Source organism: Diceros bicornis, chromosome X (genome assembly GCF_020826845.1).
Source record: "Diceros bicornis minor isolate mBicDic1 chromosome X, mDicBic1.mat.cur, whole genome shotgun sequence".
Taxonomy (NCBI): Eukaryota; Metazoa; Chordata; class Mammalia; order Perissodactyla; family Rhinocerotidae; genus Diceros; species Diceros bicornis.
Window position 1 is genome coordinate 70734573 of NC_080781.1, and position 13576 is coordinate 70748148.

A 13576-nucleotide genomic window follows, 5' to 3' on the forward strand; every position below is an offset into this window, starting at 1 on the left:
GTGCTAATTGTGCCAGTTGCTGAGCACATCTATTCTAATTATGCATTACAGAACCAGGAAAATAGCTACAGGATGGGTTCATGCCTCATTAGTCACATTTTGTAACTTGCCTTTTGGGGACTATTGCAACTTCACACTAGTTATATGTCTAGAAGCAAAGATAAGTGGTGGGTGTGAGTTCTGAGGACTATCAGCAAAGGCAACTACTTCAGGGGAGGCTATTACAATTTCCTCAGGCAAAATAAAGTTAATTTCCTCAGACAGGGGTGGAAAGGCTATTTTTACTCGCAAAGAAAACTCAGCTTAATTAGAAATTCAATGTCCCCAGCTTTATCAGGATTTGCCCATACGTCCCTGTGCCAATTATTCAGGATCCCATTCCTTCCCAATCAATGTTCTTTCTTTAACAGCAGACACTCTGCAAGGTTGGGAATTCAATTAGTGTTGTTATTCAGCCACTCACAAGATGAGACTCTGGGTTTGGTTTTCCATCTCAGCTTTGTGGCTGCAGGAGATAAGCGTTTCTTTCAGGGGAGACATAGAAACTTTGAGGTCATTTATGCAGTTTTTGAGCTGGGAATTTGAATCCTTGAGTTTATACTTTTCTTTATTCACCTTGTCCAGTGCAATTAAGACTAACCAATCTTATTATATGTATTAGTTTGAGAAAAATGTTCTAAGACATCAGATACATGCTCACTCAGAATGTTAGCTCTTATATGTATTTGATTAGGAGTATCCAATGGTGATATTTTGCATATCTCAGTTGCCACATCGTGCCTCTCTTTACTACTTGAAATAGTCATTAGTGCCTTTAAATCTAATCATATTAGAGAACCAATTTTAGAAACTCCAGAACCCATTCAGAAAAACTCATTTTTAAGATTCTGTTCCTCTATAACCATTCACGGTATCTCTATCTCTATCTCTATCTATCTCTGTCTATCTATCTCTATCTCTATCTCTATCTCTATCTCTATCTCTATCTCTATCTCTATCTCTATCTCTATCCCTATCTCTATGACTACATCTGTGTCTACATCTACATCTATGTCTATGTGTATTTACATTATCTATCATCTCTGTCTATCTATCTATCTATCTATCTATCTATCTATCTATCTATCTATCTATCCATCTATCATCTATCTATATCTATCTATCATCTATCTATCATCTAACTATATTAGTTCTTCCAATCCATAAGCATGAAATATCTTTCCATTTCTTTATTTCTTCTTCAATTTCTTTCAATAATGTCCTATAGTTTTCAGTGTATAGGTCTTTCACCCCCTTGGTTAAATTTATTCCTAGATATTTTATTTTTTTTGTTGTGATTGTAAGTGGGATTGTATTCTTGACTTCTCTTTCTGTTAGTTTGTTATTAATGTACAGAAATGCAACTGATCATCTTATCTATCTATCAATCAATCATTTATCTATCTATCAATTTATTTTAATGAATTGGCTGACATCATTGTGGGGACTGCCATATCCAAAATCTGAAGAATAGGTTGGCAGGCTATAAACTCAGATAAGAGTTGATATTGCAATCTTGAGTACAAATTTTGCAGTGCAGCAAGCTGGAATCTCAAGCAAGTTTTCTCTGTTGTAGTCTTGAGGAAATTCCTCATTCTCTAGGGAATCTCCACCTTTGTTCTTAAGATCTTCAACTGATTCAGTGAGGCCTGTCCACATTATGGAGGTTGATTTGACTTACTCAAATCTCCTAATGTAAATATTTATCACATCTAAAAAGACACCTTCATGGCAACACCTAGAATGGTGTTTGACCAAAAAACTAGGCACAAAAGGCAAGTTTACATATAAAATTAACCATCACCAATATCTAAAAATGATTTCTTACTACATTTTAGATGTTTGTGTTCCTTTTTTTAGTTTTAAATAATTATAATTTATTTCATTCTATTTTTTCTTTTGTTTTCAGGGGTGAAACATAATGATTTGATGATTGTATACATTGTGAAATGATAACCACAAGTCTAGTTAACATCCATCACCTTACATAATTACAAAAATGTTTTATTGTGATAAGAACTTTTAAGATCTACTCTCTTAGCAACTTTCAAATATGCAATACAATATTATTAACTATAGTCATAATGCTGTACATTATATCCCCATGACATTTATTTTATCACTGGAAGTTTGTACCTTTTCACCCATCTTCACCCCTTTCTTCCATGCGCCATCCCTTGCCTCTGGCAGGCACCAATCTGTTCTTTATATCCATGAGCTTTTTTTTTTTTTTTTTGCTTTTTTTCTCTAGATTCCACATATAAGTGAGATCATAGAGTATTTGTCTTACTTTGACTTATTTCATTTAGCATAATGCCTCTGCAGTCCATCCATGCTGTTCATGTTGTTGCAAAAGGCAAGATTTCATTTTTTATGATTGAATAATATTCCAATGTATATATATCATATTTTCTTTATCTATTTATCCATCAATGGTCACTTGGGTTGTTTCCATATCTTGGTTATTGTAAACAATGCTGCAATGAACATGGGGGTGCAGATATCTTTTTGAGTTAGTGTTTTCATTTCCTTCAGATAAATACCCAGAAGTGGAATTGCTGGATCATTTGGTAGTTCTATTTTTAATTTTTTGGGGAACTTTCATACTCTTTTCCCTGGTGACTGTACCAATTTACATTCCCACCAAGAATGCACAAAGGTCCCCTTTTCTCCACAACCTCACCAACACTTTTTATTTTTGTCTTTCTGACAATAACCATTTTGACAGGCATGAGGTAATATCTCATTGTGTCTTTGATTTGTATTTCCTGATGATTAGTGATGTTGAGCACCTTTTCATGTATCTGTTGGTCATCTGTATGTCTTCTTTGGAAAATGTCTATTTGGATCTGCCCGTTTTTAAATTATACTGTTTGCTTTTTGGCTATTGACTTGTTTGAGTTCTTTATATATTTTGGATATCATCCCCTTATCAGATATACAATTTGCAAATATTTTCTCTCATTCAGTGGGTGGCCTTTACATTTTTTTGATGGTTTCCTTTGCTGTGCAGAAGCTATTTAGTTTGTTGTAGCACCGCTGGTTTATTTTTGCTTTTGTTGCTTTTGCATTTGGTGTCAGAGTCAAAAAATCATTGCCAAGAGGTTCTGGTTCAAGATGGCCATGTGGGAAGATCCTGAACTCACGTCCTCCCACAGACACACCAAATCTACAGCTTTATGTGGAACAATTTCCTCAGAAAAAAACCTAAAAACTGATGGAGTGACCTCTTCACATCAGGCAAACTAGAGGCAAACCACGTGGAAGAGGGTAGGAAAGACTGAGAGACAGTCTCACCATAAACCCCACCCATAGCAAGGCAACCAACAATTGAGAGGGAACTCAAAACCTGGAGCTTCTCCCTGAGGAGTTAAAGGTTTGTACCTCACATCAGGCACCCCAGCTTTTAAGACTGATACCTGAGACATGAACCTCCAAAACATTGGGTTTTGAAGACAAATGCGGCTTATGCCCATGTGACTAGTGGAGCTGTGCCAAACTGAGAAAAAGCTCTTAAAGGACTAGCATGCAGACTCACCTACTCCAGAGTGCAGCACAGAAGCGCCCTTTGAAAAGCACCCAGACTTTATATGAAACAGAATCATTTGTTAATTTTAAAACATTGGTCTTAGGGGCAGGGGCCTACTGGCATACTCTTTGGGGATGGAGGCTGGTGGGTGCCTTGCTAAAGTAGGCAGGCATCATCCTCCTTCTTTTTCTTTTTTTTCCTTTCTGGCAGGTGCCATCTTTATGCTCCAGCTGGTGGGTGCCATCTTCTGTGCTTTCCCTCTACCTTGCTGAAGCAGGAATGTGCCATCTTTTTCTTTTCTTTTTTTTTATTCTTTTCCTCTTTTCTTGTTTTTCTTTTATTTTTTAAATTTCCTTTTTTTCCTCTATTTTAAGCAGGTGCCATCTTTGCACTTCTCCTCTCCTTTGCTCCAGGCAGTTGGTGCCATCTTTGTTCTCTCCCTTGCAGCACTCCAGAGTGCCAGTATCTCCCAGAAAGGAGCTTCTACACATGTCTGGTAACCTGGTTTTTACATCTTGTTACCCAGTTTTTGCAGCTGCCACCTGGGGGATGTCCCTTGATCCCCTAGATCTGGAGGCCAGGGGAGCTTGCATTCCTGGGTCCCATGGCACTATAACATTCTGAGAGACAGTTCTTGGCAGACTACCACTCCCAGGGCACTGAACAGATAGCAGACTGAAACACATCCCCAGTCTTTCTGAGAAAGAGGCCTATTTGCTTGCTCAGGAGCTATGGCCAGAGGGGCAGGTTTCTGGTTTGACATACTTAGAGGGGCCTACAGAGGTGCTCTCAGGGAATGGAGGCTGGTGGATGCAATCTATGTGCTCCCGCTCTTCCTCATTCCAGCTCACTGGTATCTTCCAGAAGGGAGCTAACCCATGTCTAGTGCCCTAATTTTTGTCGCCACTGCCAGGACACACATCTATATCTCCTAGCTCTTGTGGCCAACAGGGATTATGCTCACAAGCCCCATAGGACTCTAACCAATGGAGAAATAGTTCCTAAACAGCTACCACCCCCAAGGCACAGCAGAGGCAACAGACCCAGCAGCTCATTCTTTCTGTGAAAGAGGCCTATGAGCTCATCTTCATTGCTGCAGCCTGAGGGGCAGGCTTCTAATTAAACATGCATGTAAAGGCTGACTGTAAACCTTTCCTGAGACCTCAGAGGGTGGGTGCTATCTTCCTGCTCTCTCTATGCTATGCTCCAAGGCACCAGCATCTTTCAGAGGGAAGCTTTTATACATGTCTGGTTCCCCAGTTTTTATTTCTGGTACCACCCAGCAGATTGCCTGGCTCTGGTGGCCAGTGGAGCTTTCTTTCCTGGTTCCTACAGGACTGTAACAATCAAAGAGACAGTTCTTGGCAGGCTACCACTCCTAGGGCACTGCACAGATAGCAGACTGAAATATACCCCCAACCCTTCTGTGAAAGAGACCTACTTGCTTTTCCTAGAGCTTTGGACTTAAGGAAAGGCTTCAGGTTTGGCACACATCTAGAGGCTACAGAGGTGCTCTCAGGGAACATAAGCCAGGGACACCACCTTTTCACTCACTCTCTGCCTTGCTACAGGTCACAGTATCTCCCAGAAAGGCATTTATACACTTGTCTGGAACCCTAGTTTTTGCAACTGTCACGAAGGGGACACCTCCAGATTGCTTGGCTCTGGTGGACAGCAGGGCTTATGCTTGTGGTTCCACAGCACTGTATATATTTGCATACCTTAAAAGCTGCTGCCTGAGGGTCTGGGTTACAATCAGCCTGAATCTAAGTGCTGACTGAGATGCTCCCTTTTGGGACCTGACTGGTCTTGGCACACCTTCAATTCCTGGGAGCTATTTAAAATAAAATAGTCTGCTTGGGCCATCACAAAGGTTTGAGAGAGGACAAAAGGCTAGGGCAGGGTTGAATGATAAGGTTCATCTCCTACACAAAGCCAACCATTCAAGACTGGGAGAGGTGGATATTTCATCTAATGCATAGAAACCAACAGAGAGAGTCAATAAAAATAAAGAAATAGAGGAATATTTTCCAAATAAAAAAAGATGAAAACTCAGAAAAACAATTCACAAAATAGAGATAAGTAATTTACCTGATAAAGTGTTCAAAGTAGTGGTCATAAAGATGCTCACCAAACTCAGGAAAATAGTGGATGAACACAGTGAGAATTTCAACAAAGAGATAGAAAATATAAGAAAGTACCAAAAAGAGGTTACAGAGCTAAGGAACACAATAGCTGAATTGAAAAATACACTAGATAGGTTCAACAACAGACTAGATGAGCATATCAGTGAACTGAAAGACAGGGCAGAGGAACTCACCCAATCAGAGAAGCAAAAGAAAAAAGTGAAAATGGCTTAAGGGACTTATTGGACAACATCAAGTGAACTAACATTTGCATTACAGGGGTCCCAGAAGGAGATGAGAGAGAGAGAAAGGGGCAGAAAAATTATTTCAAGAAATAGTGTTTGAAAACTTCTCTAACCTGGGGAAGGAAACAGACATCCAGATACAAGAGGCCCAGAAAGTTCCAAATAAGATGAACCCAAAGAGACCCACACCAAGACATATTATAATTAAAATGTCAAAAATTAAAGACAAGGAGACAATCTTAAAAGCAGCAAGAGAAAAAAACATGTACAAGGGGACCTCCATAAGACTAACAGCAGATTTTTCAGAAGAATCTTTGCAAGCCAGAAGGGAGTGGCAATTATATTCAAAGTGCTGAAAGAAAAACTCTTCCAGCTATGAGTACTGTACCTGGAAAAGATACCATTCAGAATTGAAGGAGAGATAAAGAGTTTTCCAGATAAGAAAAATCTAAAGGAGATCATCACCAATAAACTGGCCTTACAAGAAATGTTGAAGGGACTTCTTTAAGCTGAAAAGAAAGGGCACTAATAAACATAAAAACACATGAAAGTATAAATCTCACTGTTAAAGGTAAATATACACTAAAGATATTGGATTAATCACTTACAAAGCTAGTATGAAGGTTAAAAGACAAAAGTACTAAAAATAACTGTAACTCCAATAATTAGTTAAGGCATATCAAAGGTAAAAAGGTGTAAAATGTAACATCAAAATCATAAAATGTGGAGGGAGAGCTTTAGAATGTGTTCAAACTTAAGTTGTTATCAACTTAAAATGAACTATTAAAAATATAAGTTGTTACATGTAAGCCTCATGGTAACCAAAAACAAAGACCTATAGTAGACACACAAAAGATAATGAGAAAAGAATCTTAGCATACCACTAAAGAAAGTCATCAAAGCACGAAAAAAAAGAGACAAAGACAAGAAAGAAACAGAGGAACTACAAAACAGTCAGAAAACATAAAACAAAATGGCAATCACTACACATCTATCAATAATTACCTTAAATGTAAATGAACTAAATTCTCTAGTCAAAAGACACAGAGTGGCTGAACGGATAAACAAACAAGACCCATCTATATGCTGCCTATAGGAGACTCACTTCAGATGTAAGGATACACACATACTGAAAGTGAAGGGATGTAAAAAGATATTCCATACAAATGGAACCAAAAGAAGGCTGGCGTGGCTATAACTATATCAGACAAAATAAAGTTTTCAAAAAAAGACAGTAATAAAAGACAAAGAAGGGCATTACATAATGACAAAGGGGTCAAACCAGCAAGAGGATATAACATTTGTAAATATTTATGCACCCAACATGGGAGCACCAAAATATATAAAGCAAATATTAACACACTTGAAGGGAGAAACAGACAGCAATACAATAATAGTAGGGGAATTTAATACCTCACTTACATCAATGGATAGATCATCCAGACATAAAATCAATAAGTAAACATCAGCCTTAAATGAAAGTTAGACCAGATGGACTTAATAGATATATACAGAGCATTCCATCCAAAACAACATGATACACATTCTTCTCAAGTGCACATGGAACATTTTTCAAGATAGATCATATGTTAGGCCACAAAACAAGTCTTAACAAATTTAAAAAGATTGAAATTATATCAAGCATATTTTCCAACCACAATAGTATTAAACTAGAAATAAATTACAAAAAGAAAATTGTAAAATTCACAAATATGTGGAGATTAAACAACATACTACTGAATAACCAGTGGGTCAAAAAAGAAATCAAAAGTGAAATTAAAAAAAAACCTTGTGACAAATGAAAATGAAAATACAACATGCCTAAGATGGGTTGTAGCAAAAGCAGTTCTAAGAGGAAAGTTCATGGCAGTACATGCCCACCTCAAGAAACAAAAAATACCCTAACTTTTCACCTCAAGGAACTAGAAAAAATAAGAACAAATGAAGCCCAAAATTAGTAGAAGGAAGGAAATAACAAAGATCAGAGCAGAAATAAATAAAATAGATAATAAAAAGTCAATAGATCAACGAATCAAGAACTGGTTCTTTGAAAAGATAAAAAAATTGAGAAACCTTTAGCTAGACTCACTAAAAAAGAGTGAGAGCTCAAATATATAAAACTAGAAATGAAAGAGAAGATGTTACAACTTATACCACCAAAATACAAAGGATTATAAGAGACTACTATGAACAACCACACACCAAAAAATTGGACACCCTAGAAGAAAAGGATAAATTCCTATATATACAACGCTTCCAAATTGAATCATTAAGAAATAGAAAATATGAACAGACCCATTACTGATAAGGAGATTGAATCAGTAATCAAATACATCCCAACAAACAGAAGTCCAGGAACAGATGGCTTCCCTAGTGATTTCTGCAAACCATTCAAAGAAGAATTAATACCAATCCTTCTCAAACTCTTCCAAAAATTATAAGAGGAAGGAGTACTTCCAAACTCATTTTGTGAGGCCAACATTATCCTGATACCAAAACCGGACAAGGATACCACCTGAAAAGAAAATTGCAGAGCAGTATCCCTGATGAGCATAGATGCAAAATACCCAACAAAATATTAGAAAACTTAATTCAACAACACATTAAAAGGATAATTTATTCCAGGAATGCAAGGATGGTTCAAAACCCACAAACTGATGTGACACACCACATTAACAAAATGAAGAATAAAAATCACACGATCTTCTCAATAGAGGCAGAGAAAGCATTTCACAAGATTCAATGCCCATTTACGATAAAAACTCTCAAAAATGTGGGAATAGAGGGAACATACCTCAACATAATAAAGGCCATATATGACAAGCATACATCTAACATCATACTCGATGGTGAAAAGCTAAAAGCTTTTCCTCTAAAATCAGTAACAAGACAAGGATGACCTCTCTCACTTATTTTATTCAATGTAGTATTGGAAGTCCCAGAAGAGCAATTAGGCAAGAAAAAGAAATAAAAGCCATTCAAATTGGAAAGGAAGATGTGAAACTGTCACTATTTGCAGATGACATGATATATATAGAAAACCCTAAGACACAAGCAAAAAACTGTACAGCCAATAAATGAATTCAGTAAAGTTGCAGGATATAAAATGAATATACAGAAATTTGTTGCATTTTTTTACACTAATGATGGAGAAATTAAGAAAACAATCTCATTTATAATTGCATCAAAAAGAATAACATACCTAGGAATAAATTTAACCAAGGAGGTGAAAGACCTATATTCTGAAAACTACAAGACATTGATGAAAGAAAGTAAAGAAGACACAAATAAATGGAAAGATATTTCATATTCATGGATTGGAAGAATTAATATTGCTAAAATGCCCTAAATGCCCAAAGCAATCTACAGATTCAATGCAATTGCTATCAAAATTCCAATGACATTTTTCACAAAAATAGGAAAACTATTCAAAAATTTGTATGGAACCACAAATGACCCCTAATAGCCAAAGCAATCTTGAGAAAGAAGAACAAGGCTGGAGACATCACACTCCCTGTGTGATGTTACAAAGGTATTACAAAGCTATAGTAATCAAAACGGTATGGTGTTGGCATAAAAACAGAAACGTAGATCAATGGAACAGAATAGAGAGCTCAGAAATAAATCCATGCATACATGGTCAATTAATTTACAACAAAGGAGCCAAGAATATACAATGAGGAAAGGACAGGGTCCTCAATAAATGTTGGGAAAACAGGACAGCCACTTGCAAAGAATAAAACTGGACCATTATCTTACACTGCACCCGAAAATAACTCAAAAGGGATTAAAGACTTGAATGTAAGACCTAAAACCATAAAACTCCCAGAAGAAAACATATGCAGTAAGCTCCTTGACAATCTTGGCGATGATTCTTTTTGAATTTGACACCAAAAACAAAGACAACAAAAGCAAAAATAAGCAAGTGGGACTACATCAAACTAAAAAGCTTTTGTACAGCAAATGAAACCAGCAAGAAAGTGAAAAGACACCCCTCTGAATGGGAGAAAATATTTGCAAATCATATATCTGATCAATGGTTAATATCCAAAATATATAAAGAACTCATACAACTAAATAGCAAAAAAATAGACAATACAATTTAAAAATGCACAGAGGGGCTGGCCCTGTGGCTTAGCGGTTAAGTGCACGTGCTCTGCTACTGGCGGCCTGGGTTCGGATCCCGGGTGCACACCGACACACCGCTTCTCTGGCCATGCTGAGGCCGTGTCCCACATACAGCAACTAGAAGGATGTGCAGCTACGACATACAACTACCTACTGGGGCTTTGGGGAAAAAAAAAAGGAGGAGGATTGGCAATAGATGTTAGCTCAGAGCCGATATTCCTCAGCAAAAAGAGGAGGATTAGCATGGATGTTAGCTCAGGGCTGATCTCCCTCACACACACACACAAAATGCACAGAGTATCTGAATAGGTGTTTTTTCAAAGAAGACATACAGATGGCCAACAGACACATGAAAAGATGCTCAATGTCACTAATTATCAGGGAAGTACAAATCTAAACCACAGTGATCTAACTTCATACCTGTTAGAATGGCTATTTTCAAAAAGACAAGAAATAACAAGTGTTGGTGAAGATGTGGAGAAAAGGGAACCTTTGTGCACTGCTGGTAGGAATGTCAATTGGTTTAGCCACTATGGAATGCAGTATGGAAGTTCCTCAAAAAATTAAAAATAGGACTACTATATGATCCAGAAATTCCAATTCTATCTATCTGAAGAAAACAAAAAACACTAACTCAAAAAGATATATGCACCCCCATGTTCATTGCATCATTATTTAGAATAGCGAAGAAAAGGAAAGAATGTGTGTCCATCAATGGACACTTGGATGAGTGGATAAAGAAAATTTTATACACACACACACACGTATATACACACACAATGGAATATTATTCAGCCATTAAAATGAATGAAATCTTGGGGGGCCGGCCCAGTGGCATAGTGGTTAAGTTCACATGCTCGGCTTTGGCAGCATGGGGTACAGAGGTTCAGATCCTGGGCATGGACCCATGCACCGCTCATCAAGCCATGCTGTGGTGGCATCCCACATAAAAAAAATAGAGGAAAATGGGCAAAGATGTTAGCTCTGGGCTAAGCTTCCTCAGCAGAAAGAGGAAGATTGGCAACGGATGTTAGCTGAGGGCCAAACTTTTTCATCAAAAAAAAAAAAAAAGAATGAAATCTTGCCATTTGTGACAATAGGGATGGACTTTGAGGGCATTATGCTAAGAGAATTAACTCAGAGAAAGACAAATTCCCTATGATCTCACTTAGATGTGGAATCTTAAATAAAAAACAAAAAAAACCTAAGCTCATATATACAGAGAACACATTGGTGATTGCCAGAGGTGGGGTGTTGGGGGTGGGAAAAATGGGTGAAGGGAGTCAAAAGGTACACACTTCCAGTTATAAAGTAAATAAGTCATGTGGAAGTAATGTACAGCGTGGCAACTATATTAGTAATACTCTGTTGCATATCTGAATGTTGCTAAGAGGGTAAATCTTAAGATTTCTCATTGCAAGAAAAAAATTCTGTTAAATATGTATGGTGATGGACATTAACTAGATTTATTGTGTTGATCATTTTGCAATAAATACAAATTACTAATCATTATCTCGTACACCTGAAACTAATATAATGTATGTAAATTATACCTTAATAAGAAAAAATCACTGCCAAGATCTTTATCAAGGAATTTATCCCTATGTTTTCTTCTAGGAGTTTTATGGTTCCAGGTCTTACATTCAAGTCTTTAACCCATTTTGAGGTAATTTTTGTGTATGGTGTAAGATAGTGGTCTGGTTTTATTCTTTTGCATGTAGCTGTTCAGTTTTCCCAAAACCATTTATTGAAAAGACTGTCCTTTCCCCATTGTATATTCTTGGCTCCTTTGTCCTAAATTAATTGACCATATATGTGTGAGGTTATTTCTGGCCTCTCTGTTCTGTTTCATTGGTCTATGTGTCTGTTTTTATGCCAATACCATACTGTTTTGATCACTATAGTTTTGTAATATAGTTTGAAATCAGGGAGTGTGGTGTCTCCAGCTTTGTTCTTCTTTTTCAAGATTGCTTTGGCTATTTGGGTTTTTTTTTTGTGGTTCCACACAAATTTTAAGATTGTTCTATTTCTGTGAAAAATGACATTGGCATTTTTGTTCTTTTCAATTATGGTATAGCAAAGCTGTTTTCTACTCTTTTTTTATTTCAAAATCATAGAATTTTAGCCTTATCATAAATTGATTAGGCTTTTGTGAGATACCCTAGGAATCTAACATCCCTTGATGATAATATTTCCATGGGAAAATACTCTCCAATCTAAAAGAAACTTACAAATATTCTTTTAACAGATAATCCATTGGAAACTTCCTATATTATTATTAATTTTTCATCATAAAGTTACCATTATAGGTCAACAAACATTTAAGTTTAAGAAATGCTTATTTTTTTCTTTTTTAATTGAATTTTAAAATTTGGATTATTGTAGATTCATATCCAGTTGTAAGAAACAATACAGAGAGATCTCTTTTACACTTTGCCCAGTTTCCCCCGATGGTAACATTTTGCAAAACTACAGCATAATATCACAACCAAGATTTTACTCTGGATACAATCCATTGGTCTTATTTAGATTTGCCCAGTTTTACTTGTACTCATTTGTGTGCGTTTGAGTGTTGTATTCTATGCTATCTTTTTTTTAAAGGTTAACCAACATCGTTATGATTATTATTGCTTGTGAACACTTCCCTTTTTTGTTGTTTAGTCTTTTCTTTTCAATTATTTTATTGAGGTCATAATGGTTTATAACATTGTGTAGTTTCAGGTGTACATTATTATGTATCTGTTTCTATATAGACTGCATTGTGCTCACCACCAATAGTCTAATTTCTATCCATCACCAGACAAATGTGCCACTTTACCCCTTTTGCCCACCCCCCAACCCCCTTCTCCTCTGGTAACCACTAATCTGTTCTCTTGATCCATGCATTTGTTTATCTTCCACATATGAGTGAAATCATGTGGTGTTTGTGTTTCTCCATCTGGCTTATTTCGCTTAACATCATACCCTCAAGGTCCATACATGTTGCTGCAAATGGGATGATTTTGTCTTTTTTTATGGCAGAGAAGTATTCCATTGTATGTATATGTGTATATGTATATAATATCTTCTTTATCTGTTCATCTGCTGATGGGCACTTGGGTTGCTTTCATGTCTTGGCTATTGTGAATAATGCTGCAATGAACATAGGGGTGCACAAATCTCTTTGAATTGTTGATTTCAAGCTCTTTGGGTAAATACCCAGTAGTGGGATAGTTGGATCATAACGTATTTCTATTTTTAACTTTTTGAGAAATCTCCGTGCTATTTTCCATAGTGGCTGCACCAGTTTGCACTCCCACCAGCAGTGTATGAGGGTTCTTTTTTTTCTACATCCTCTCCAACACTTGTTACTTTTTATCTTGCTAATTATAGCCATTCTGACAGGTGTAAGGTGAAATTTCATTGTAGTTTTGATTTGCATTTCCCAATTAAGTTAGTGATGTTTAACATCTATGTATATTTTTTGGAAAAATGTCTCCTCATATCATCTACCCATTTTTTTGATCAGG